This window comes from Bos mutus, chromosome 19 (genome assembly GCF_027580195.1).
Source record: "Bos mutus isolate GX-2022 chromosome 19, NWIPB_WYAK_1.1, whole genome shotgun sequence".
Taxonomy (NCBI): Eukaryota; Metazoa; Chordata; class Mammalia; order Artiodactyla; family Bovidae; genus Bos; species Bos mutus.
Genome location: NC_091635.1, coordinates 58131136 through 58156588, shown reverse-complemented (window position 1 = coordinate 58156588; position 25453 = coordinate 58131136).

Sequence of the window (25453 nt, the reverse complement as noted above, 5' to 3'; positions counted from 1 at the left end):
ATACACTCTCTCTTCCTGACAGGTAGGTTCAAAAGTGACCAACTACAAAGACCTAAATTCCAAAGACCTGAACGATATAAAGTTGAAGATATGAGTGTAATTATAATTCTAATTAGTGACCTAAATACCAAATCACTCCCTGAATGATCCCATAATCATTCAAAGTTCCATTTTATGCATTCAAATTCACAGGCAGTAACACAGGGTACTATCTAACTATTTGGTTGGTGAATGAATGCTTCTATTTTGTGATTTGGTTTTCTTTTTTCCAGGTTTATTGAGATATAACTGACATAATGTTGTGTAAGTTTTTGATATATGAAGTACAAAAATTCCATTTTTTTGATAAAAAACACACAACATGAAGTATCAGAGTGAAATAAAAACATTTTAGGCAGGAAACCAATAGAAACTTGAATAACACTAGTCTTTAAAAGTTTTCAAAATTAGGACATATGTGTTAGATTATTCTGTTTTTTTTTTTTCTAAATTCATTCATACCTAAGGAGTTCTTTATATTGTTGAATTGAGCTTTGTATAACTGTTAATAATAATAATTTTTAAAAGTAATGTTGATTTATAATTTAAAAAAATTAATAGAGGGATAAAGAAAAATACACTGATATAGTTTTACATGAAATTGTTTTAGAAACACTACATAACCCTCTTTTGGTGACCTGTGACAGTGTAGATACGCACATATATAATACAACATAATTGGCTATGCCAAAGCCTTTGACTGTGTGGATCACAATAAACTGTGGAAAATTCTGAAAGAGATGGGAATACCAGACCACCTGATCTGCCTCTTGAGAAATCTGTATGCAGGTCAGGAAGCAACAGTTAGAACTGGACATGGAAAAACAGACTGGTTCCAAATAGGAAAAGGAGTTCGTCAAGGCTGTATATTGTCACCCTGTTTATTTAACTTATATGCAGAGTACATCATGAGAAATGCTGGACTGGAAGAAACATAAGCTGGAATCAAGATTGCCGGGAGAAATATCAATAACCTCAGATATGCAGATGACACCACCCTTGTGGCAGAAAGTGAAGAGGAACTCAAAAGCCTCTTGATGAAAATGAAAGTGGAGAGTGAAAAAGTTGACTTAAACCTCAACATTCAGAAAACGAAGATCACGGCATCCCGTCCCACCACTTCATGGGAAATAGATGGGGAAACAGGGGAAACAGTGTCAGACCTTATTTTTCTGGGCTCCAAAATCACTACAGATGGTGACTGCAGCCATGAAATTAAAAGATGCTTACTTCTTGGAAGGAAAGTTATGACCAACCTAGATAGCATATTCAAAAGCAAAGACATTACTTTGCCAACAAAGGTTTATCTAGTCAAGGCTATGGTTTTTCCTGTGGTCATGTATGGATGTGAGAGTTGGACTGTGAAGAAAGCTGAGTGCCAAAGAATTGATGCTTTTGAACTGTGGTGTTGGAGAAGACTCTTGAGAGTCCCTTGGACTGCAAGGAGATCCAACCAGTTCATTCTGAAGGAGATCAGCCCTGGGATTTCTTTGGAAGGAATGATGCTAAAGCTGAAACTCCAGTACTTTGGCCACCTCATGCGAAGAGCTGACTCATTGGAAAAGACTCTGATGCTGGGAGGGACTGGGGGCAAGAGGAGAAGGGGATGACAGAGGATAAGATGAGTGGATGGCATCACTGACTCGATGGACGTGAGTTTGAGTGAACTCTGGGAGTTGGTGATGGACAGGGAGGCCTGGCGTGCTGCGATTCATGGGGTCACAAAGAGTTGGACATGACTGAGCGACTGATCTGATCTGATCTGAATATTAATCACTTTAACTCTAATATCTGGTGTATTGTTTGTGGACAAAAAATGATTTCTCACGAGCTGCCTCTACAGGGATGAAGTCACCATTGCAGTTGCTAATCTTCAACAGACCCTGAAAGGAGTTCAGGGCTGAGGTCAGGGAAGAGGCATTCTGTGGTCTGGGAAAAATTGGCAGAACAAGAATTCAGATAGATGTTTTAGAAGACTTTTCAAGCTTAAATTCATTTATCTTCTCATATCTAGAAAAGGACTAAAATTGTTAACAGAGACATCTGCTCATGTGACTGGCAGCAACCATCTGCCAAAATGTGTGCTTGATTGTAATTATGCCTCTTCACTAAAATCACATATATAGTGACCTCTCTCTACCTCTTTGGAGCAATTCCTGAGAGCTATTTGACAGCTCTCATTTTTCCACCATAAAAATTAACTCACAACTCAACTCTCACAATATGCTTTTATTTATTTATTTATGTTGACAGTTTTTATAAAGTATCTGCAGTGGGGAAGTAAATAAAAACCAGCTCAGTTCAGTTCAGTTGCTCAGTCGTGTCTGACTCTTTGTGACCCAATGGACTGCAGCACTCCAGGCCTCCCTGTCCATCACCAACTCCCAGAGCTTACTCAAACTCATGTTCATCGAGTCCTTGATAACATCCATCCATCTCACCCTCTGTCATCCCCTTCTTCTCCTGCCTTCAATCTTTCCCAGCATCAGGGTCTTTTCCAATGAGTCAATTCTTCTCATCAGGTGGCCAAAGTATTGGAGTTTCAGCTTCAACATCAATCCTTCCAATGAATATTCAGGACTGATGTCCTTTAGGATAGACTGGTTGGATCTCCTCGCAGTCCAAGGGACTCTCAAGAGTCTTCTCCAAAACCGCAGTTCAACAGCATCAATTCTTCAGCCCTCAGCTTTCTTTATAGTCCAACTCTCACTTCCAAACATGGCTACTGGATCTCTACATGACATACTTGATCTCTTTTATACCTTAACAAACCCTTCTTAATCACTCATTGTGAATGATGTATTCTTCATATAAGTTAAATGAGCAAGGAGATAATATACAGCTTTGACTCCTTTCCCAGTTTGGAACCAGTCCTCTCCAGTTTTAACTGTTTCTTCTGATGAAGGGCAAGATCGAAGGACCCCACTTTTATAGCCTTCTTAATCATTCACTGTGCTTCAAGCATACTGTGTTACATTTAAGCATACTGTGATACAAAGCAAATGAGAGCATAATTATTTATAGCTATTAATTTTCATTAAATATTTTCCTTAAGAGATAAATTAAAGCTTCTTTCTGAAACACTCCCTCTCTGTGTTAAGTCTCTCAGAGGCTAACTAGCCAGTAAACACCCAGTGATATCACTCCCCTTTATTAATTTGAAACAATTTTATCAAGTACTCATTTTGTACACACTCGTAGTTGGGCAAGAATTTCTTGTAAATGTACATGCTGAGTTCAAATGATGTGAAGAAATAAAGACCGTGTAAAAGTTGCCTACCTAAATCTTATGACATATATTGTTTCTCTCTTGTCCTTGAAGCATTAAATCATGACCTGACCTGATTGTTTCCCTGGATTTTTATCTGTCAAGTTGCTTATATCATAATTGGTCTGATTCTCACTATATGGGCACTTGTATCTACATCTATTTCTTTATTCTGTGTGTGTGTGAGTGTGTGTTCACTGCTCCTTGTGAGATTTCTGACCAAGTCATTGGCTCTGGCTGCATAAATTGGTGAGCTGAAGCTGCAGATATGGAACTGTGTCAGCCTCACTCTCAGGGTTATGAATGATGCTGTCCGGCTAAGGACACTACATTAATGGGCATTATGGATAGGCCTGCCCTATTTCAAGAACTGTGCTTTTCAAGCCAATTTCTGTGTCTGAGATCAAAGAAACATAGAAGGCTATGATAGAAGGCTATGATAGAAGGAAAGAAGTTATTCCTGTTTAAGTGAAAAATAAGTGTAAAAAACCCCATAAAGTGACTTGATATGTTAAGTGATTTAAGAGAATTAAGGCATGCTGGTGAACAAACATCAAGCAAACTAATTTTTGCCCCAATAGTCTGTTAAAGCCCAGTCTTATTTTATGTAATAAACAAAAACCAAAACAAAATAAAACTGTCTTCTGTTATCTTTCAATCTGTGTCAAATTGTTTCTCTATTGAGAGACTAGATTGAAAATGTGTTGTTTATAAAGTTCAAGTACATTTTAAAGTTAAAGTAGAGTAGAGGGAAGCTATCCTGGGGCAGAAAGGGATAGAGAAGAAAGAGACAAAATAAATGGCTAAGTCTGGTTCAACATTAGTCAAAAACTTGGTGTTGGAAGGAGCTATTAGGTGTAATGAAGAGCCATATGACAGTGACTTGCCAGGTCAATAACTTTATCTTACCTACATTAATATTTTGTTTTATTATCTTTTCTTCATAGTAAAACTGTGAAGATAAAGATATATCTTTAAAAAATATATAATTATTGATAGCTGAGGGATAAAGTAAAACAGTTTGAGATTTAGAACTTAGGACATCAGGGCTGTTTTCTGCCCATACACCAAATTACTGTGTGATCTTCCAGCAAGTTGTTTTACCTCTCTGGACCTGATATTTCCTCATCTGAAGAGAAATATGACAATAGTTATTGTGTACTGATGTTGAAAATGTTAACACAATAATATTTAGTGCAAAGTATAAAGCCTGGTATATTTTAAGTGATGAATAAATCTCTGCTTTTTCTTTTATTCTATACTTTGGCCACCTGATGAGAAGAGCTGACTTATTCAGAAAAGACCCTGATGCTGGGAAAGATTAAAGGCAGGAGGAGAAGGAGACACCAGAGGATGAGATGGTTGGATGGCATCACTGACTCAATGTACGTGAGTTTGAGCAGGCTCCGGGAGATGGTGAAGGACAGGGATGCCTGGTGTGCTGCAGTCCATGGGGTCACAAAGAGTTGGACATGACTGAGTGACTGAACAATAACAACAAATTCTTTCCTTTAGACCACTTCCTATCAGTCCTGCCTGCCACTGGCTTCCTTTTTAAAATACGTGTTTCATGTAAGGTTTTCATATTTCAGTCAAGTGTTTATATATTATCTGTCTTTGAAATTCTCAGTTTCCCCTTGAGATAGTTGAGTAGGTCCAGTGCAAGGTATGCTTTGTAAACTAGCACAGAATCAGTTAATTTCATCCCTACAAGTTGGGAGAAAATACTGAACCATTTTTACCCTGACAATTTCTGAGTCACTACAGCTAAGACTAAAATAATTTTGTGAAGTTAATGTCATTCAGTCATGTTTTCAATTTAGCAATTTTCTACTGAGTATCAATTACAACTCACACTTAAGAGAAGGTGGATCAACCCATTTTCAGATCATTCGATATAACAGAAAAAGTTACTAGGATATTTTATGTAATTTTCAGCCCCATTGATTAAGCCAAAGAAGGAAGATGACAGAGGATCAGAGATGAAAATCTAACCTAATCAGTGAAGTTCCTTCCAGCTAAAGAACTGAAGACTGTTGTAAAATTCTTAACCAAGGAATAATAAATTCTCATAGTTAAGGTTTTAGACAACAGAAACTTAAACATTAAGAAGAGCAGGGCATGATCAATCCCCAACAGAACTTTCACAGATTCCCTAAATTGGTATTTCTTCTGAATTCTTCACACTTGAGAGTCGAGTGTGATTATCTATGAAGTGATAAAGCCTCTCCTTACAAAGCAGGCATGCCCAGGCCCAGTGCAGGTCTCTACCAGGGAATTACAGTCAGTCAGTTACCTCTACATGTTGTTGAGCTAATGCAATGTCAAACAAACAGATAACTGGTACCATTTGATTTAAATGTTAATGTTTTACCCCTTGATGGCACCTCTTATTTGTAAAGAAAAACCTTTGAGCTGGAATTTTGTTTTTTTTTTTTTTTTCCCCAGATGTGAAGTTAAGACAAAAGTGTTTACATGTGGGTCGATTTCTCTGGGGGCAAAATCACCTGGTGACAGTATTGAAGGAGTGGCTGTGGATTGCTTCTATATACTGCTGGGTGGTTACTTCACTGGTTAACATTTGTCATGGATCACAGCAGTCATAACAGAGTACTGCAAGCAAATTACTTAGGTGGACATTAGACTCTTTTGGCTCCTCTTGGACATTTTGGCTTCAATAAACATGCCACTGTCCAGATCAGATCAGATCAGATCAGTCACTCAGTCATGTCCAACTCCTTGCGACCCCATGAATCGCAGCATGCCAGGCCTCCCTGTCCATCACCAACTCCCAGAGTTCACTGAAACTCACATCCATCGAGTCAGTAATGCCATCCAGCCATCTCATCCTCTGTCGTCCCCTTCTCCTCCTGCCCCCAATCCCTCCCAGCATCAGAGTCTTTTCCAATGAGTCAACTCTTCGCATGAGGTGGCCAAAGTACTGGAGTTTCAGCTTTAGCGTCATTCCTTCCAAAGAAATCCCAGGGCTGATCTCCTTCAGAATGGACTGGTTGGATCTCCTTGCAGTCCAAGGGACTCTGAAGAGTCTTCTCCAACACCACAGTTCAAAAGCATCAATTCTTCAGAGCTCAGCCTTCTTCACAGTCCAACTCTCACATCCATACATGACCACAGGAAAAACCATAGCCTTGACTAGACGAACCTTTGTTGGCAAAGTAATGTCTCTGCTTTTCAATATGCTATCTAGGTTGGTCATAACTTTGCTTTCAAGGAGTAAGCATCTTTTAATTTCATGGCTGCAATCACCATCTGTAGTGATTTTGGAGCCCAGAAAAATAAAGTCTGACACTGTTTCCCCACCTATTTCCCATGAAGTGGTGGGACCGGATGCCATGATCTTCATTTTCTGAATGTTGAGCTTTAAGCCAACTTTTTCACTCTCCACTTTCACTTTCATCAAGAGGCTTTTTAGTTCTTCTTCACTTTCTGCCACAAGGGTGGTGTCATCTGCATATCTGAGGTTATTGATATTTCTCCCGGCAATCTTGATTCTAGTTTGTGTTTCTTCCAGTCCAGCGTTTCTCATGATGTACTCTGCATATAAGTTAAATAAACAGGTTGACAATATACAGCCTTGAAGAACTCCTTTTCCCATTTGGAACCAGTCTGTTGTTCCATGTCCAGTTCTAACTGTTGCTTCCTGACCTGCATACAAATTTCTCAAGAGGCAGGTCAGGTGGTCTGGTATTCCCATCTCTTTCAGAATTTTCCACAGTTTATTGTGATCCACACAGTCAATGGCTTTACCATAGTCAATAAAGCAGAAATAGATGTTTTTCTGGAACTCTCTTGCTTTTTCCATGATCCAGGGGATGTTGACAATTTGATCTCTGGTTCCTCTGCCTTTTCTAAAACCAGCTTGAACATCAGGAAGTTTACGGTTCACGTATTGCTGAAGCCTGGCTTGGAGAATTTTGAGCATTATTTTACTAGCGTGTGAGATGAGTGCAATTGTGCAGTAGTTTGAGCATTCTTTGGCATTGCCTTTCTTTGGGATTGGAATGATAACTTATCTTTTCCAGTCTTGTGGCCACTGCTGAGTTTTCCAAATTTACTGGCATATTGAGTGCAGCACTTTCACAGCATCATCTTTCAGGATTTGGAATAGCTCCACTGGAATTCCATCACCTCCACTAGCTTTGTTCATAGTGATGCTTTCTAAGGACCACTTGACTTCACATTCCAGGATGTCTGGCTCTAGGTCAGTGGTCACACCATCGTGATTATCTGGGTCATGAAGATCTTTTTTGTACAGTTCTTCTGTGTATTCTTGCCATCTCTTCTTAATACCTTCTGCTTCTGTTAGGTCCATACCATTTCTGTCCTTTATCAAGCTCATCTTTGCATGGAATGTTCCTTTGGTATCTCTGATTTTCTTGAAGAGATCCCTAATCTTTCCCATTCTGTTGTTTTCCTCTATTTCTTTGCATTGATCGCTGAAGAAGGCTTTCTTATCTCTTCTTGCTATTCTTTGGAACTCTGCATTCAGATGTTTATATCTTCCCTTTTCTCCTTTGCTTTTCGCTTCTCTTCTACTCCCAAATGTATTCTAACAACTCTCATACGAAGGGCCTACAGGGTTACTTCATCCTGACATATACTAAAAGCACACTGATGCCCAGTGGATGTTCCATAAACAGTATTTATGAAGCCATGAAGCTCAACAATAGTCATGCCATCATTGGTGTTTTGTTTATGAAGTGTCATCTGGGTCCTGAGCAGGAAAACCATAATCTGTAGTGTTTAAATATGTTTTAAAGCATGGGATTTATTCACCAAGACCAAGTAACCTCAGTATCACATCTTTGCTAGTTTTTGCTTTATTCAGTTTTTTCCTCTTTCTCTCTTCCCTCTCTCCTTTCTCATCTCCCTCTTTCTTTTCTCTTTTCCCTCCTTTCTTTTCTTTCTCATTCATTCCCCCTTTCTTCCTTTTCCTTTTTTTATTTTCTTTTTCACTTTATTTACCTTTAAAGCTGTACTTTAAGCCAAGTAGTTAATGATAATAGTAAAAAGTACCAATTTACATAAAGTATTATGCTAAGCACAGTGAGGGATATAGCTATAGACATAACAAATTCCTTATTCTATATCCTTAAGAAAGTTACCCCAGTTCACAGTGCACATATGCAAACAAATATATACAACAAAACAATGATGACAATGTATACTAAGGGACACTGTGGATGCTTGGATGGAGGAAGAGAGAAACTCTTCTTGCAGAGAGAAATTTATATAGAAAAAATGGATCTTGAATGGAAGAATGGATAAAGTTTTAAAGAGGGAAATAACCTGAGAGTAAAAGTTCAAGACAAGTGAGATAGTATAGATAAATAAACAAGGAAACTGGGGGATTGGGGGATGAACAACTGAGTTTTTAACTGCTTATAAGAAATAGCAAGTAGAGGTTAGTAATATAATTACAACATCACCAAGATAAGCAATACAGGAATCAGCAGGTGATGGATGATTAGGGGATAGGATGGTGAATATTCTATATGTTTATATATTGATTTTTAGATCATACCATTAAAGTAGATTCTGAGATAAAGCATGCTCATTTTAATCTCCCAAAAAGAAATGTTTCTTTCATGCTGTGGGCCAAATATGATGAATGGATGGACATCATTTAATCCATATACTGTTTTAAGTTATGTTTAAAATGTTTTAAAAACATGTTTAAAATTGGAGATTTTATGCAAAAAGCAAATATTTGCATCTTATTTTGAAAAATGAAAGGAATATCTTATAATACAGAGATAGCATTTAAAGTGGCCAGTGATTTACCATAGCTGATTTGCAGTACCTACTTTCATACCCTCTCTGGTTTGTCACAGTCCTCAGTACTCTTTATTATTACCTCGCACTGAAACTGTTATCACTTATCTTTATCACCACACACTATTCTACTCATACAAGATTATTCTTTGTATGTCAGGCAGTCTGCTTTATTATTTAGTTTATCTGCTTGATCATTGTAGTGATAATCTGTGATCCCTGTCCTAAAATGTACATAGCCAGAATATTGGAGTGGGTAGTCTTTCCCTTCTCCAAGAGATCTTCCCAACCCAGGGATGGAACCCGGGTCTACCATATTGCAGGCAGATTCTTTACCAGCTGAGCCACAGGGGAAGCCCAATTCAATACTAACATGAAGTAAATCTGTTTCCAAGTTATTTAACATCAAGGACAGAATTTGAACCTCCAATAAAGCATTACAATCAAAGGCAGAAAATGAATTATTATTTAGAAAAAAAAATCTGAATATAAGGGTGAAACAAATGTTGCTATCTTTCTGTTACATAGAAAATTCCTAAATTTGAACATGGCACTCTTAGTAAATGCCAATTAACCTAAAATTTCCTACATTTAACATGTATTTTTTTCTTCTTACAAAAAATAATGTTGCGATGAAGGCACCTGTGGATGTGACTCTTAGAGTCTGTAATCTCTGACATTGTGTGTAACACAATTAGCGTGTTTGCCTTTGTCTAGAAAGAGGTTCTTTAGCTTTACATAAATTCATAAATAGGCTGATGACACCAACAGTTAATAAGAAAAGTTGTTCAGCATCACTAATCCTAAAATAAATGTAGATGAAAACCAAATGAGATATAGCCTCACACCTTTTAGGATGTTTATGATCTATAAAACAAAAGATAAGCATTGATAACAATGTAGAGGAAAAGTAACCTTTTATGTTACTGGTGGGAATATAATTAAGTGGAGCCATTACAGGAAACAGTATGGTGGCTTCTCAAAAAATTAAAATAAAACTACCATGAGATCTAGCAATCTCACTTCTGGGCATTCACCCAAAGGAATTTTAATCAGAATCTCATAGTGATACCTACATTCCCATATTTATTGCAGCGTTATTCACAGTAGCCAAAATATGAACAAAAAAATCTAAATGTCTACTGATAGATGAAAGAATAAAGAAAGTACTGTATATGCCTAGAGTATAATATTATTCAACTTTAAATGTGAAGGAATTCTGTCATTTGTGACAGCAATGGATGAACCTGGGGGAAAATATGCTAAGCCAAATGTCAGACACAGAAAAATAAATACTATATGATCTTAAGTATGTAATTTAATATAGTAAATTCATAGAAGTGGAGACTAGAATAGTGGTTACCAGGGGCTGGTGGGAGCCCTGGTGGAATGCAGAAGTGATTGTCAAAGAGTGCAGAGCTTCAGTTATATCAGATAAATAAATTCCAGAGATCTACTTCACAACGTTGTCTCTATAGCTAACAATAATATATTATATATTTAAAATTTATTAGGTGATAGAGCTCATGCTAAGTGCTTTAACCACATGTGTGCATGCAAAGTTGCTTCAGTTGTGTCCTGCTTTTTGCCACTCTCCACATGCACCATAGCCTGCCAGGTGCCTCTATCCATGGGATTCTCCAGGCAAGAATACTAAAGTGGGTTGCCATGCACTTTCTCCAGGGGATCCTCCCAACCCAGGGATCAAACCTGCACCTATTACATCTCCAGAATTGGCAAGAAGGTTCTTTACCATTAGTGCCAACTGGAAAGCTCATTCTTACCACACACACATACAGATAATGATAAAAATAAAACTATGGTGTGTGTACAGACCAAAAAACCCAACAAATAATGATAATAAAAATAAAGAGATAAAAGGAAAGTTTAGGAGGTGATAAATATGCTTATGGCATTGATGGTGGTGATGGCTTCATTGCTGTATCATTAACTTTAAACTCATTAAGTTGTATACATTAAATATATACAGCATTTTTTTGTTTTGTTTTGTTTTTACCCATGAATCATTCCTTAGTAAACTTTTTTTAAAGCACTTTATAAAAGGAATTAAATAAGGTACTTAAATTGGACTAGCTGAGCCTGTGTTGAACTTTAACAATTATTCAAAGAGGGAATACATTTTCTCAGTTGATTTTGATTTTCAACTACAGTGAGTTGAAAGCAGGAATATCACAGAGAAAGAAATCTATGCGTGTGGATACAGATGTGTGCATATGCATGTATGCATGTATTCTTATGATACTATCATTAACACAAAATGAAAATATCTACCATATACAGATGTATGAAACATCTACATTTCTGAGAATATAATGAAAATATGAGAGAAGCTCTGAAAAAGGATTTTGTCTGGTGTGATCTCTTTCAGATGCTGCACACACTCTTCTGGGAGACAGCTCTCCACTGGTCTCTCAAGTTCCATCAAATTTTGAAAGCAGAGGCTTTACTGCTTCTTTTTTTCTGAAATATCTTTCCAAAGATGTTTGTATTAAAAAAAAAAAAAAAAGTCTTGGAAGATAGGGATAGTGTCTCTCTCTGGAGCAGAGGGCACTTTTGTATACTATACAATATAATCAAGATAATGTCTCCCTTCGGTGCAAAGCTTACTTTTTAGTTTGCAAGTAAGGTAAAATCTCAGACCCTTCACATTTTGACATTCAGTCACACCCAGTCTCCTTCCTTAGAGCCTTTTTTCTTATTCCTTAGGCTTCTCTTGATTTCTTTGCCTCTCTGGGGTCAATATTTCCACCTATATCAGCATAACCCATTGTCTTGGGCCTCTTTTCCCACTGAGAACCAAGAGCTAAGTTGCAATTTAAAGTTTCCAAGTGATTCAAGTCCTTAGCCCATCAAGGCATTATTGACATCTCAGAAATGTAATATTCCAATTCCAATTCTGAAAGGAAAAAGAAAGGGAAAACAAAAAAGCACACATCTCTATTTAAATATTGATTTTTGAGTTAAGAGAACAGAAACTCAGAATCAGTAAATTGTGTGCACTCATATTCTCCTCCCTCAAAAAAATAAAAAAATAAGTATATGTGGTAAAGTGGGTGACAAATTTATTCAGCCCTGACAATGGTGGGGTGACAGGATAGGTTCTGAGACTTTGTGAAGTTCTCACTTGAAGCAAAAAGATATGAATCTTCTATACAAAATGAGAGAGTCTTATTGACTTTTTTCCAGTATAGTGAACCTTCTGCTTCTGAAACCTTTCAGTGACGTGAACTTAAGAATGATAAATGACTGGTTACTGAAGGCTCAATCTTGACATAGTTTTCCTATTAATATTAAGTTACAAGGGAGGTTGAAGTAGACAAAAGCAAAACTGGAAATAATAGATGAAATTTGCATTAAGAGATTGTATTAAGTTGTTTTCTGCTCGCTTTGATTATGTTATGTGAGGGAGACTTGCTAAGACAATGGAGAAAATGAAACTTTTTAAGATCTAATTTAAAATTAAACATATTTAGGTATAATTTAAACTAAGAAGACAGGTTTCTGTTAGTGTTTTACACACACGTATCCACAAACACACTTGTATATATACATCTGTGTAAAGAAAATTTTGAGAAGATACCTTTTATAGGTAATGGAATGTTCTCAAGAAAAACCTAATTTACCATTTTCCCCTTTGTATTTCCTACTTGTTTTCCTTCTCATTTAGAACTTCATGTAACAATTTGCCTCTGAATGTCTACAAATGGTGACCCAGGAATATCAAGATACTTAATCAGAAGGCTTCCTTCCAAACACAGGCACAGTGTAATCAACTGGAGAAATGCCATCAGAACTTACAATCTTCCCCCATTCATTACCTTTTCAGTGGTGCAATAGCCTCTTGTTCAGTTTTGCAACACTGCTGATGTTTTATTTATTTTTGCCAAATTAAGATGAATTAAAGTTTAATTTTATGTTGAAATTGTTTTGGAAATTCAAAACACCTTAAGGTAACCAGAAATGCTCTAGAGATCAGAGGCCAGAAGTAGAAAACAGGCAATAGAAGGTAAATTCAAAAACAGGAGTGGAATTCACAGCATTAGGCTCAGGACTGTTTTCTCGAGCATACAAATTCCTTCCTGGGATAGACAAAACTGGGGCTTCTGTACACCAAATAGATATTTTTTTTCAGACCCTTTGGGAAAAATAAAAGTAGAGCCTGCAAAGTAAATATAGATGGCATAAGAGATGCAGACCACTATATACACCATCCTTCACTCTGAGCAATACACATAGATCAAAGTATCAGATCATGACACTTTTTATTACAACCTGTGCTTCTTTCTCTTACATTGAAAAATTAAGTGAATGTTTCAGCAGAAGTTGGAGGTGTTTTTAATAATTTAACAGATGTGTTTGTTATTGTCTTATTAGACAATGTCATAAAAGAAAGCAGATTTCTTAATTCATTTAAGGAAATTTTATTAAGACACTCAAACTTCGGACATGGTGCTAGGTGCTAGGAGCAATTGATGAATAGAACAGATAAGATCCCTGCCTTTGTAAGTCTTGTAGCCTAGTGGCCCATGTGTACACATGTCTTGGGGACAGGGAAGAGAGGAAGCAGAGTGAGAGTTTGATTTCCAACCAAAATATGAACCAGAACAGGCGAGTGTAAGATGCTAGTGCCAGAAAGAGAAGAGGAAATTAGTAAGATACAATAGGAAATTCTTGTGCTGAACCCTATTTAGTTTTCCTCTTTTCCTGGGCACAGGGCAAGATGTGCAGGCAGATGTGCAGCTATGCAGGGAGATGTGCTTTGTTAGGGCCAGTAGACTGTAGGGAGAAATGGGTGTGTGACTTCCAAGCCAAATTATAGAATACCCAGGGTGTAACTCTGCAGTGATCTCTTTCCTGCCTGAGCAACCTGAGAGAACTACTGATGATATGGTAGAACCACAAGGTTGAAGTAGTCTGGATTGTCGAGTTGCTACATGAAGAGAGGTTTTCCTGGACATTCACCCTAATAAGTAGTGAATTCTGTATGAAAACATAACACATTTTGTTATGTCAAGCTCTAAGATGACAGTGTACTTTCTGCAACATAACCTATCATATCCCAACCTTTACAAGGAAGCTTACATACATAACATATGGATATCTGGAGTCAGGTATTTCTTGAACGTAGGTATGAAATGTTGTGCAAAGAGTGTCTGTGAAGGAAATAGTGAACATTTTTGTTTTCTTGAAATCAATAAATGGAATCATAGAAATATCTTGCTGTTTTAGAAAACAGTTCTAATCACATTTGAAAAAAAATATCAAAAAAAAAAAGAGAGAGAGAGCGAGAGGGAGATGTAGAAATCAGAGAACATAAACTAAATGAAACAGAAGTACTGAATATGAAATAGAAAAAGTGAAACAAACTAGATAAAAGTAAAAGATCATCATATAGCCCAGTTATTTTTAAACATGACTGCTCATTAGAAACATACCTGGAGCTCTGGAGAAAAACAGCAATACCTGAGCATTTGTATTTTTCAAAAATTTTCAAGATAATTCTGATATGAATCTGGATTTTAAAAAGTGATTACAGGTTTTTCTATCAGATCCTAGTTTTGGTGATACAGAGTTGACCAATCATGATACAAGTATTAAGTGAGTAATAGTTACATAATTACAATAGTAAAAGATGTTTATCAGTTTTCATAATCAACAGTCAGACAAAAATGAAAGATAATTATAATTGCAAGCTATAATGGGGACATTATTAACTTAAAAATATAAAATAATTACATACAATTTGGGGTGGGGGAGGGTCCAAGCAGAGTGATGTGGTAAGCAGAAGTGCACAAATGTATGTTTTCATCTACCCAGCCAGTCTGTGTCTTTTGGTTGGTACATTAATCCATTTACATTTAAGGTAATGATTGTTACATATGATCGTATTACCATTTTCTTAATTGTTTTGGGTTTATTTTCTGTAGGTCTTTTCCTTCCCTTGTGTTTCCTGCCTAGAGAAGTTCCTTTAGCATTTGTTGTAAAGGTGATTTGGTGCTGCTGAATTCTCTTAACTTTTGCTAGTCTGGAAAGCTTTTGATTCCTCCATCAAATCTTAAGGAGAGTGTTGCTGGGTAGAGTATTCTCGGTTGTGGGTTCTTCCCTTTCATAACCTCAAATATATAATGTCATTCCTTTCTGGTTCATAGAGTTTCTGTTGAAAAATCAGCAGATAGCTTGATGGGAGTTCCCTTTATTCTTATTTGTCATTTTGTTGTTTCTAACATTTTATCTCTGTCTTTGATTTGTGTCTGTTTGATTACTATGGGTCTCAGCGTGTTCCTCCTGGGGTTTATCCTGCCTGGGACTCACTGTGCTTCCTGAAATTTGTTGCCTATTTCCTTTCCCATGTTCAGGAAGTTTTCAGCTGTTATCTCTTCAAATATTTTCTCAGGCCCTTTCTGGCTCTCTTTTCCTTCTGGAACTCCTATAATGTAAATGGGTACATTTAATGCTCTCCCAGAGATCTCTTAGGCTCTCTTTATTTATTTTCATTACTTTTTCTATAGTCTTCTCTGTTACAGTGATTTCCACCATTCTGTCCTCCAGGTCATTTATCTGTTCTTCTGCCTCAGTTATTCTACTATTGATTCCTTGTAGTGTATTATTCATCTGTTTGTTTGTTCTTTAGTTCTTTTAGGTCTTTGGTGAACATTTCTTGCATCTTCTCAATCTTTGCCTCCATTCTTTTCCTGAGATCCTGGATCATCTTCACTATCATTATCCTGAATTCTTTTTCTGGAAGACTGCCTATCTCCAATTCATTTAGTGGTTTTTCTAGAGTTTTAATTGCCTCTTCATCTGGGACATAACTTTCTGCTTCTTCATCATGAACAACTTTCTGTAATATAGTTTTTGTTTTACTCACTGGGAGACTGTGCTTCTTCTTGCTTCTTCTGTCTGCCCCCTTATGATTGAGGCTCTCAGGGGAGTGTGTAATTTCCTCAGTTCTGTCTCATCACAACAAAAATTTGAAGTGACAGAGCTTAAAGCCCTCGGTGTGTCACAGTTCTCAAATGGACCATGTCTCAGCTCTTGGACAGACTGTGTTACAGCACTCGGACAGATCAGTGTTACAGCTCAGTTTTTTGTAGAAAATAAAGGGAAATACATCCTCGAGGCACAAAACTGAAATCTGAAACTGAAAGTCACTCAGTTTCTGACTGAGTGTCTGACTCTTTGTGACCCCATGGACAGTCCATGGAATTCTCTAGGCCAGAATACTTGAGTGGATTGCCATTTCCTTCTCCAAAGGATCTTCCCAACCCAGAGATGGAACACAGGTCTGCCACATTACAGGTGGATTCTTTACTAGCTGACCCAAAAGATGTGACGAGAAGAGAGAGAGAAAGAAAGAGCAAGGCAGGGCATGTAGGGAGAAAGAGAAAGTGCAAGAGAGAGCCCCAGTCCTTTGGCACTGCTTTATATGTATATATATTATTTTTTTTTTCCCTCCCCCTGGGCCTGTCCTATGTAAATTGGGCTACCCAGGGTGCTGTTTGTTCTACCTGAGGTCCTCAATCCGGTCCTCAGACCTTCCTTTGTTCTATTTTCACAGGTTTTTCCCTTTCTTGTCTTTTAGCCACTGCCATTCTGGACTCCTTTCTCCTATTCTCTCTACCTAACATTCTAAGAGGCTTGTGTAGGGTTCTTGATGACAGGGAAAAACTGGATCTTCCTCTAGTGAGCAAGACTTGCCTGTGAATGTCCAGGAGTCTCCAACTGGGGGCACTGAGTGCAACAGATTTACTGAGCATAGCCCCACCCATAAGAACAAGACCCAGTTTCCCCCACAATCAGCCTGTCCCATCAGGAAGCTTCCATAAGCCTCTGATCTTTATGTTTCAGAGGGCAGATGAGATGAAAACCACAATCACAGAAAACTAATCAAACTCATCAAATGAACCATAGCCTTGTCTAACTCAATGAAACTATGAGTCAGGCCATGTAGGGTGACCCAACAAGGATGGGTCATGTTGGAGAGTTCTGACTAAACGTGGTGCACTGGAGAAGGGAATGGCAGAACACTTCAGTATTCTTACCTTGAGAATCCCATGAATAGTATGAAAAGGCAGAAAGACGTGACACCAAAAGATGAACTCCCCAGGTTGGTGGATGCCCAGTATGTTACTGGAGAAGAGTGGAGAAATAACTCCACAAAGAACAAAGAGATGACGACAAAGTAAAAACAACATCCAAGTGTGAATGTGACTGGTGATGGAAGTAAAGTCTAATGCTGTAAAGAACAATATGGCATAGGAATGTGGAAAGTTAGGTCCATGAATTGAGGTAAATTGGAAGTGGTCAGACAGGAGAGGGCAAGAATTAACATCAACATTTCAGGAATCAGTGAGCTAAAATGGACTGAAATGGGAAAATTTAACTTAGATGACCATTTTGTCTACTACTGTGGGCAAGAATCTTTTAGAAGAAATGCAATAGCCATCAGAGTTAACAAAAAAGTCCAAATAGCAGTACTTGGGTGCGATCTCTAAAACAACAGAATGATCTCTATTTGTTTTCAAGGCAAACCATTCAATATCACAGTAATCCAATTCTATGCCTCAAACAGTAACGCTGAAGAAGCTGAAGTTGAACAGATCCATGAAGACCTACAAGACCTTCTAGAACTAACACCCCAAAAAAGATGTCCTTTTCATATAGGAGACTGGAATGCAAAAGTAGAAAATCAAAAGATACCTGGAATAACAGGTAAATTTGGCCTTGGAGTATGGAATGAAGCAGAGCAAAGGTTAACAGAGTTTTTCCAAGAGAACACACTGGTCAAAACAAATACCATCTATCAATAACACAAGAGAAGACTCTACACAGGGACATCACTAGATGGTCAATACCGAAATCAGACTGATTTTATTCTTTGTAGCCAAACATGGAGAAGCTCTATATACAGTCAGCAAAAGCAAGATGGAGCTGATTGTGGCTCAGATCATGACTTTTTATTGCAAAATTCAGACTTAACTTGAAGGAAGTAGGAAAAACCACTAGAGCATTCAGTTATGACCTACATCAAATCCCTTACAATTATACAATGGAAATTACAATAGATTCAAGGGACTAGATCTGATAGAGTGCCTGAGGAACTACAGACGAGGTTCATGACATTGTACAGGAGGCAGTGATCAAGACCATCCCCAAGAAAAAGAAGTGAAAAAAGGCAAAATGGTTGTCCAAGGAGGCCTTACAAATAACTGAGAAAAGAAGAGAAGTGAACCACAAAGGAGAAAAGGAAAGATACACCCATTTGACTGCAGAGTTCCAAAGAATAGCAAGGAGACATAAGAAAGCATAAGAAAGTCTTCCTCAGTGATCAATGCAAAGAAATAGAAGAAAACAATATAATGGGAAAGACTAGAGATCTTTTCAAGAAAATTAGAGATACCAAGGGAACATTTCATGCAAAGATAGGCACAATAAATGACAGAAATAATATAGACCTAATAGAAGCAGAAGATATTAAGAAGATGTGGCAAGAATACACAGAAGAACTCTACAGAAAAGATCTTCATGATCCAGAATACTATGAAGATGTGATCACTCACCTAGAGCCAAACATCCTGGAATGTGAAGTCAAGTGGGCCTTAGGAAGCATCACTGCAAACAAAGCTAATGGAGGTGATGGAATTCTTGCTGAGCTATTTCAAATCAAAGATGATGTTATGAAAGTGCTGCACTCAATATGCCAGCAAATTTGGAAAACTCAGCAGTGGTCACAGGACTGGAAAAGGCCAGTTTCATTCCAATCCCAAAGAAAGGCAACGCCAGAGAATGTTCAAATTATTGCACAATTGCACTCAAATCAAACGCTAACAAAGTAATGCTCAAAATTCTCCAAGCTAAGCTTCAAAAATATGTGAACCATGAACTGCCATATGTTCAAGGTGGATTTAGAAAAGGCAGGGGAACCACAGATGAAATTGCCAGTATTAGGTGGATCACTGAAAAAGCAAGAGTTCCCCAAAAACGTTTACTTCTGCTTTATTGATTACTGCTAAGCCTTTGGCTGTGTGGATCATAACAAACAGTGCATAATTCTTAAAGAGATGAGAATACCAGACCACCTTCCCTGCTCCCTGAGAAATCTGTATGCAGGTCAAGAAGCAACAGTTAGAACCAGACATGGAACAGATTGGTTCCAAATAGAAAAAGGAGTACATCAAGGCTGTATATTGTCATGCTGCTTGTTTAACTTATATGTAATGTACATCATGTGAAATGCCTTGCTGGATGAAGCATAAGCTGGAATTAAGATTACTGGGAGAAATATCAATAAACTCAGATATGCAGATGACACCACCCTTATGACAGAAAGCAAAGAAGAACTAAAGAGCCTCTTGAAAAAGAGTGAAAGAGGAGAGTGAAAAAGTTGGCTTAAAATTCAACATTCAGAAAGTGGAGATTGTGGCATCCAGTCCCATCATTTCATGACAAATAGAATGAGTGAGAAACTTAATTTTTGGCCTCTAAAATCAATGCAGATAGTGTCTGCATCCATAAAGTTAAAAGATGCTTACTTCTTGGAAGAAAAGCTTTGACCAACCTAGACAGCATATTAAAAAGCAGAGGTATTACTTTGCAAACCAAGGTCCATCCAGTCAAAACTATGGTTTTTCTAGTAGTCATGTATGGATGTGAGAGTTGGACTATAAAGAAAGCTGTGTGCCGAAGAACTGATGCTTTTGAACTATGGGTGTTGGAGAAGACTCTTGAGATTTCCTTGGACTGCAAGGAGATTTAATTAGTCAATCCTAAAGAAAATCAGTTCTGAATATTCATTGGAAGGGCTGATGCTGAAGCAGAAACTCCAATACTTTGCCACCTGATGCAAAGAACTATCTCATTGGAAAAATCCTGATTCTGTGAAAGATTGAAGGCAGGAGGAGAAGGGGATGACAGAGGATGAGATGGTTTGATGGCATCACAAACTTAATGGACATGAGTGTGAGCAAGCTTTTGGAGTTGGTGATGGAAAGGGAAGCCTGGCATGCTTCAGTCCATGTGGTTGCAAGGAGTCAGACAGGACTGAGAGACTGAACTGAACTGAACTGGTGGTCAGGGCTTTGTTCAGTAAAACTTAATCCAATTATCTGCTGTAGGGTGGGGTAGCACTCCTTCCCTGGTAGTTGTTTGGCCTCAGGTGAACCCAGTCCTGTGTTGTAAGGGCTCGATGGTAGGATTAATGGTGAACTCCAAGAGTGTGATGCCAAGGGGAACTTCCAGTGTCCCCATTCCTGTTGTGGGCCCCTTACAGTCAGTCTGTCCCATCAGGAAGCTTCCATAAGCCTCCCACACCTCCACAGCAGGCCCTCCAACTCTAGCAGATAGTTTTGGTTCAACCTTCTGTTGGGTTATTGCTCCTCTCCTCTGGGTCTTGGTGCATCCAAAAATTTTTTTATGCCCTTCAAGACTCCAGTCTTTGTTTTCCCCATACCTCTGAAAGTCCTATAATCAAATCCCACTGGCCCACAAGCCCAGATTCCCTGGGGATTCCCAGTTACTTTATCAGATCCCCAGGTTGAAAAGACTGACATGGGGTTCAGAACCTTCACAATAGTGTGAGAACTTCTTTGGTATTATTATTCTCCAGTGTGTGGGTCATCCACCCAGTGGGTGTAGGATTTGATTTTATCATGATTGTGCCCCTCCCACAATTTTGCAGCAGCTTCTTCTTTGTCTTTGATCATGGGTCTTGTTTTTCTTTCTTTCTTTCTTTCTTTTTTTGGTGGGTTCCAGAATCCCAGGGACAGAGGAGCCTGGTGGGCTGCCGTCTATGGGGTTGCACAGAGTCGGACATGACTAAAGCGACTTAGCAGCAGCAGCAGCAGAATTCTCCTGTCAATGGTTGTTCAACATCTAGTTGCAATTTTGTTGCTCTCACAGGAGGAGATGAACACACATCCTTCTTCTCTGCCATCTTGAACCAGAAGCAAAGAGACCCTTTTTAAGGAGGACTGTAATGGCACCATTGCAGAGATTTTGGGGAACCTTGTTTTCAGGCAAAGAGAATCATAATTACAAAGGCCCAAAGCAGGCAAGAGCACAGAACAGTTAAGAACAGAAAGAAGACAAGTATAGCTTCAATATACTTGCCTGTCTCCAGTACACTTACCTCTCTGAAGCAGGGAGAGAGTGACAAGGTCCAAGATAGAATTTGTGGTTAACTTTATATGTTAACTTGGCTGGGCTAAAGAATGCTCAGATAGCTGGAAATACATTATTTCTGGGTGTGACAGGGGATGTTTCCCAAAGAAATCACTATTTGAATTGGTAGCCTCAGAAGAGATCTGTGCCAACTTATATAGGCACTTTCCAATACCTTGTGGGCCTAAATAGGACAAACAATTAGGGAAGGGCAAATTCTCACTCTATCTCCTTGAGTTGAAGCTGTCACTTCTCCTGTCCTTGCACATCAGGGTTCTTGGTTTTCAGACATTCAGACTTGTACTGAATTATACCACCATTTTTCTGGTTCTCCAGCTTACAGATGGAAGATTTTAAGGCCTCTGAGCCTCAATAATTGCATGAGACAATTCTCATAGTAGATCTCCTTTTATATATCTATCATAGTGGTTCTTTCTCTGGAAAATTTTGACTAATCCCTCTTTATTATTACCATACGTCATTACTCAGTACTTCAATGTAAAGTTGTAATTTCATCCTCTGTGCAATAAGAAGTCACTGACAGATTTTAAGGGGTGTTGTCACTTGATTGGAAATCATTTTATTTTTACTGTTAATTCTGGACAGAATAGCAAAAGGGATTAAGAAAGGAAGGCTGGAGATGAATGAAAAGGGTTACTGCAGTAGTCCAAGAGATTTAGTGTTAAGGATGGAGAGAAATGACTCATTTTGGAAATAAAGTCAACAGGTTTGAATAACTAACTGGAGTTAGTGACTGAGGGAGGACTCAAGGATGACTCATTTATTGTTGGCTTAAGCAACAGAGTGCATATACTCATTTACCGATATGGAGATAACTGAAGGAGATGAAAAGGCTGGCTTAAAACTCAACATTCAAAAAACTAAGATCATGGTATCCTGTCCCATCACTTTATGGCAAATAGATGAGGAAAATATGGAAACAAAGGTCCATATAGTCAAGGCTATGGTTTTTTCAGTAGTCACATACAGATTTGAGAGATGGACCATAAAGAAGGCTGAGTCCTGAAGAACTGATGCTTTTGAAGAAGAGAAGATTCTTGGGAGTCCCCTGGACAGCAAGGAGATCAAACCAGTGAATCCTAAATGAAATCAAAATTTCAAAAAAAAAAAGTTTTGGAAATCCAAAATTTCCAGTGATCCAAAATCACTGCAGATGGTGATTGAGGCCACGAAATTAAAAGATGCTTACTCCTTGGAAGGAAAGTTATGACCAACCTAGACAGCATATTAAAAAGCAGAGACATTAATTTGTCAGCAAAGGTCCGTCTACTCAAGGCTGTGGTTTTTCCGGTAGTCATGTATGGATGTGAGATTTGGACTATAAAGAAAGCTGAGCACTGAAGAATTGATGCTTTTCAACTGTGATGTTGGAGAAGACTCTTGAGAGTCCCTTGGACTGCAAGGAGATAAAACCAGTCCATCCTAAAGGAGATCAGTCCTGGGTGTTCATTGGAAGGACTGATGCTGAAGCTGAAACTCCAATTCTTTGGTCACCTGATGGGAAGACCTGACTCATTTGAAAAGACCCTGATGCTGGGAAAGATTGAGGGCAGAAGAGAAGGGTACAACAGAGGATGATATGGTTGGATGGCATCACTGACTCAATGGACATGAGTTTGGGTAAACTCTGGGAGTTGGTGATGGACAGGGAGGCCTGGCGTGCTGCAGTTCATGGGGTTGCAAAGAGTTGGACACAACTGAGCAACTGAACTGAACTGAACTGAAAGGAAATCAAGGCTGAATGTTCATTGGAAGGACTGATGCTGAAGCTGAAGCTCCAATACTTTGGGCACCTGATATGAAGAACTGACTCATTGGAAAAGACCCTGATGCAGGCAAAAATTGAAGGCAAAAGGAGAAGTGGGTGGCAGAGCACGAGGTGCTTGGATGGTGTCATCAATTCAATGAAAGTGAATTTGAGCAAACTTTGGGAGACAGTGAAGGACAGAGAAGCCTGGAGTGCTGTAGTCCATGGGGTCACACAGAGTCAGACACGACTTAGTGATTGAACAATGAGGGAGAGAAAATTGATGCTGTGAAGAGAAAAGTTTGTTTCAAATGTGCGAAATCTGAAATACCAATTTGACATTTGAGAAAGGATAACAAGTTGGGCAATTAGATAATGACAGTCTAAAAATGAATGGAAGAAATTATGATTGGAGGAAAAATGAACAAATTAAGAAAATATGTGTAAAACTGTGGGATCAAACAACACTACCTAGAGAATGAGTGTGTCCTGAGTAAGAAAATACATAGATAAAGAGAAACACTTGTTCATTGATCTCCATGACTCACCTCTGTTTAGAATACTGAAAAGGAGAAACAATGAAGAGAGGGGAAAACCAGATGAATATATATATTCAAAGATGGGGCGGGGAAAGATTCTAGATTAGTAACACCAGTTGTTACTGAGAGATAATATAGGAAGAAAGAGAAGAGACTCTGGAATTTGACATCATAGAGTTCATTAGTGACCTTAACAATTACAACTATCAAAAGATTATATGAACTCAAACTGGATACACTGGGGAATCCATGGGGAGTGTGACAAAGTAGATACAGTGACTGTAAACAATTCTAGGAAAAGTTTCTGTGAACCCAAATGGAAAATTTATATTGTTGTTATAGGGACAATCTGAGGCTAATGAAAGCTTTGTTATTCCCTAAATGAAAATTTCTAAGGTGTATTTTAAGATTTATTGGAGTAATCCAAGAAAAAGGGAAGAATTGATGACAGAAGAGGGAACAAATTGATTATAGATGAGAAATCTTTGAGAAAGGGAGAGGGATTAAAATTCAGAGCCTGAGTTAATCTATGACAGGAGCAGTTATAATTAATCCATTGTAACAGGAGGAAAATCAGACAATTGACTTGGCTCAATTAATGAAGGAAATTGGACATGAGAATGAAGGATAATGAATAGGAGTGGTCAGTAGGTTTGAACATCTCATTGGGATTAAACTAATGCTTCATCAACCTGTACCAGACCCTGATTTAGGTCAGCAGGCACCCCAACCCTGTGCTATTCAAAACAGGAGGAAAAAAAAAAGGTAAATGGGGAAAGAAGGAAAAGGAGGGCTTTTTTTTCAAGGAGATGGGGGTGGGAACTGGTCTAAATAAATTTGGAAAACAGTGTCTTTACTTGTTAGACTAACTATAAAAATACACAAACATCATACTTTAGTTGGAAATTTTGTTTCTCATCTGGCTAGCAATTGTGAAACTACTTTAAATGTATTAATACATAAGGTTACATAAATATGTAAATAAATTATAAGTAATGAAAACTAGCCTTCTGTCTTTACTTGTTAGACTAACTATAAAAATACACAAACATCATACTTTAGTTGGAAATTTTGTTTCTCATCTGGCTAGCAATTGTGAAACTACTTTAAATGTATTAATACATAAGGTTACATAAATATGTAAATAAATTATAAGTAATGAAAACTAGCCTTCTCATTGTAAGTCACAGAATTTACAAGGTGAGCAGGGCAGAAACTGGTCTGAAAATTTTGAAGCTGTAATAGAGTTGGAGATAATAGTAAGAACAGATATATAAAGAAATAAATATATATGTGTGTATATACTTGAGTTAGTAAGCATGCATATATTTCCTGGGGCTTTTCAGGTGGCATTAGAGGTAAAGAACCACCCGCCAATGCCAAAGACATAAGAGACATAGTTTTTATCCCTGGGCTGGGAAGATCCCCTGGAAGATCGCATGGCAACCCACTCCAGTATTCTTGCCTGGAGAATCCCATGACAGAGGAGCCTGGCGGGCTACAGTCCAAGGGGTTGTAAAGAGTCAGACACAACTAAGTGACACACTTTCACTTTTTTTCACCCCCTAATAGAATGAGATGGAAGGACATTTCACTTCTATATTTTCCCTCAAAAACCATATTCAGTCTAATCATGAGAAAACATTAGACAAACCCAAGCTGAGGGTCATTATATAAAATATATGATCAGTACTTTTCAAGCATTTTATGAAAAAGCAGAAATTGTCACATGTTTGAGGAAACGGGGATATGATGACTAAATGTAGTACAATGCTCTGGATTAGATGCTGGGACAGAAAAAGGCACTCTCAGGCATAATGGTAAGATCCAAATAAAGTCTGTAGTTTAATTAATAGCAATATA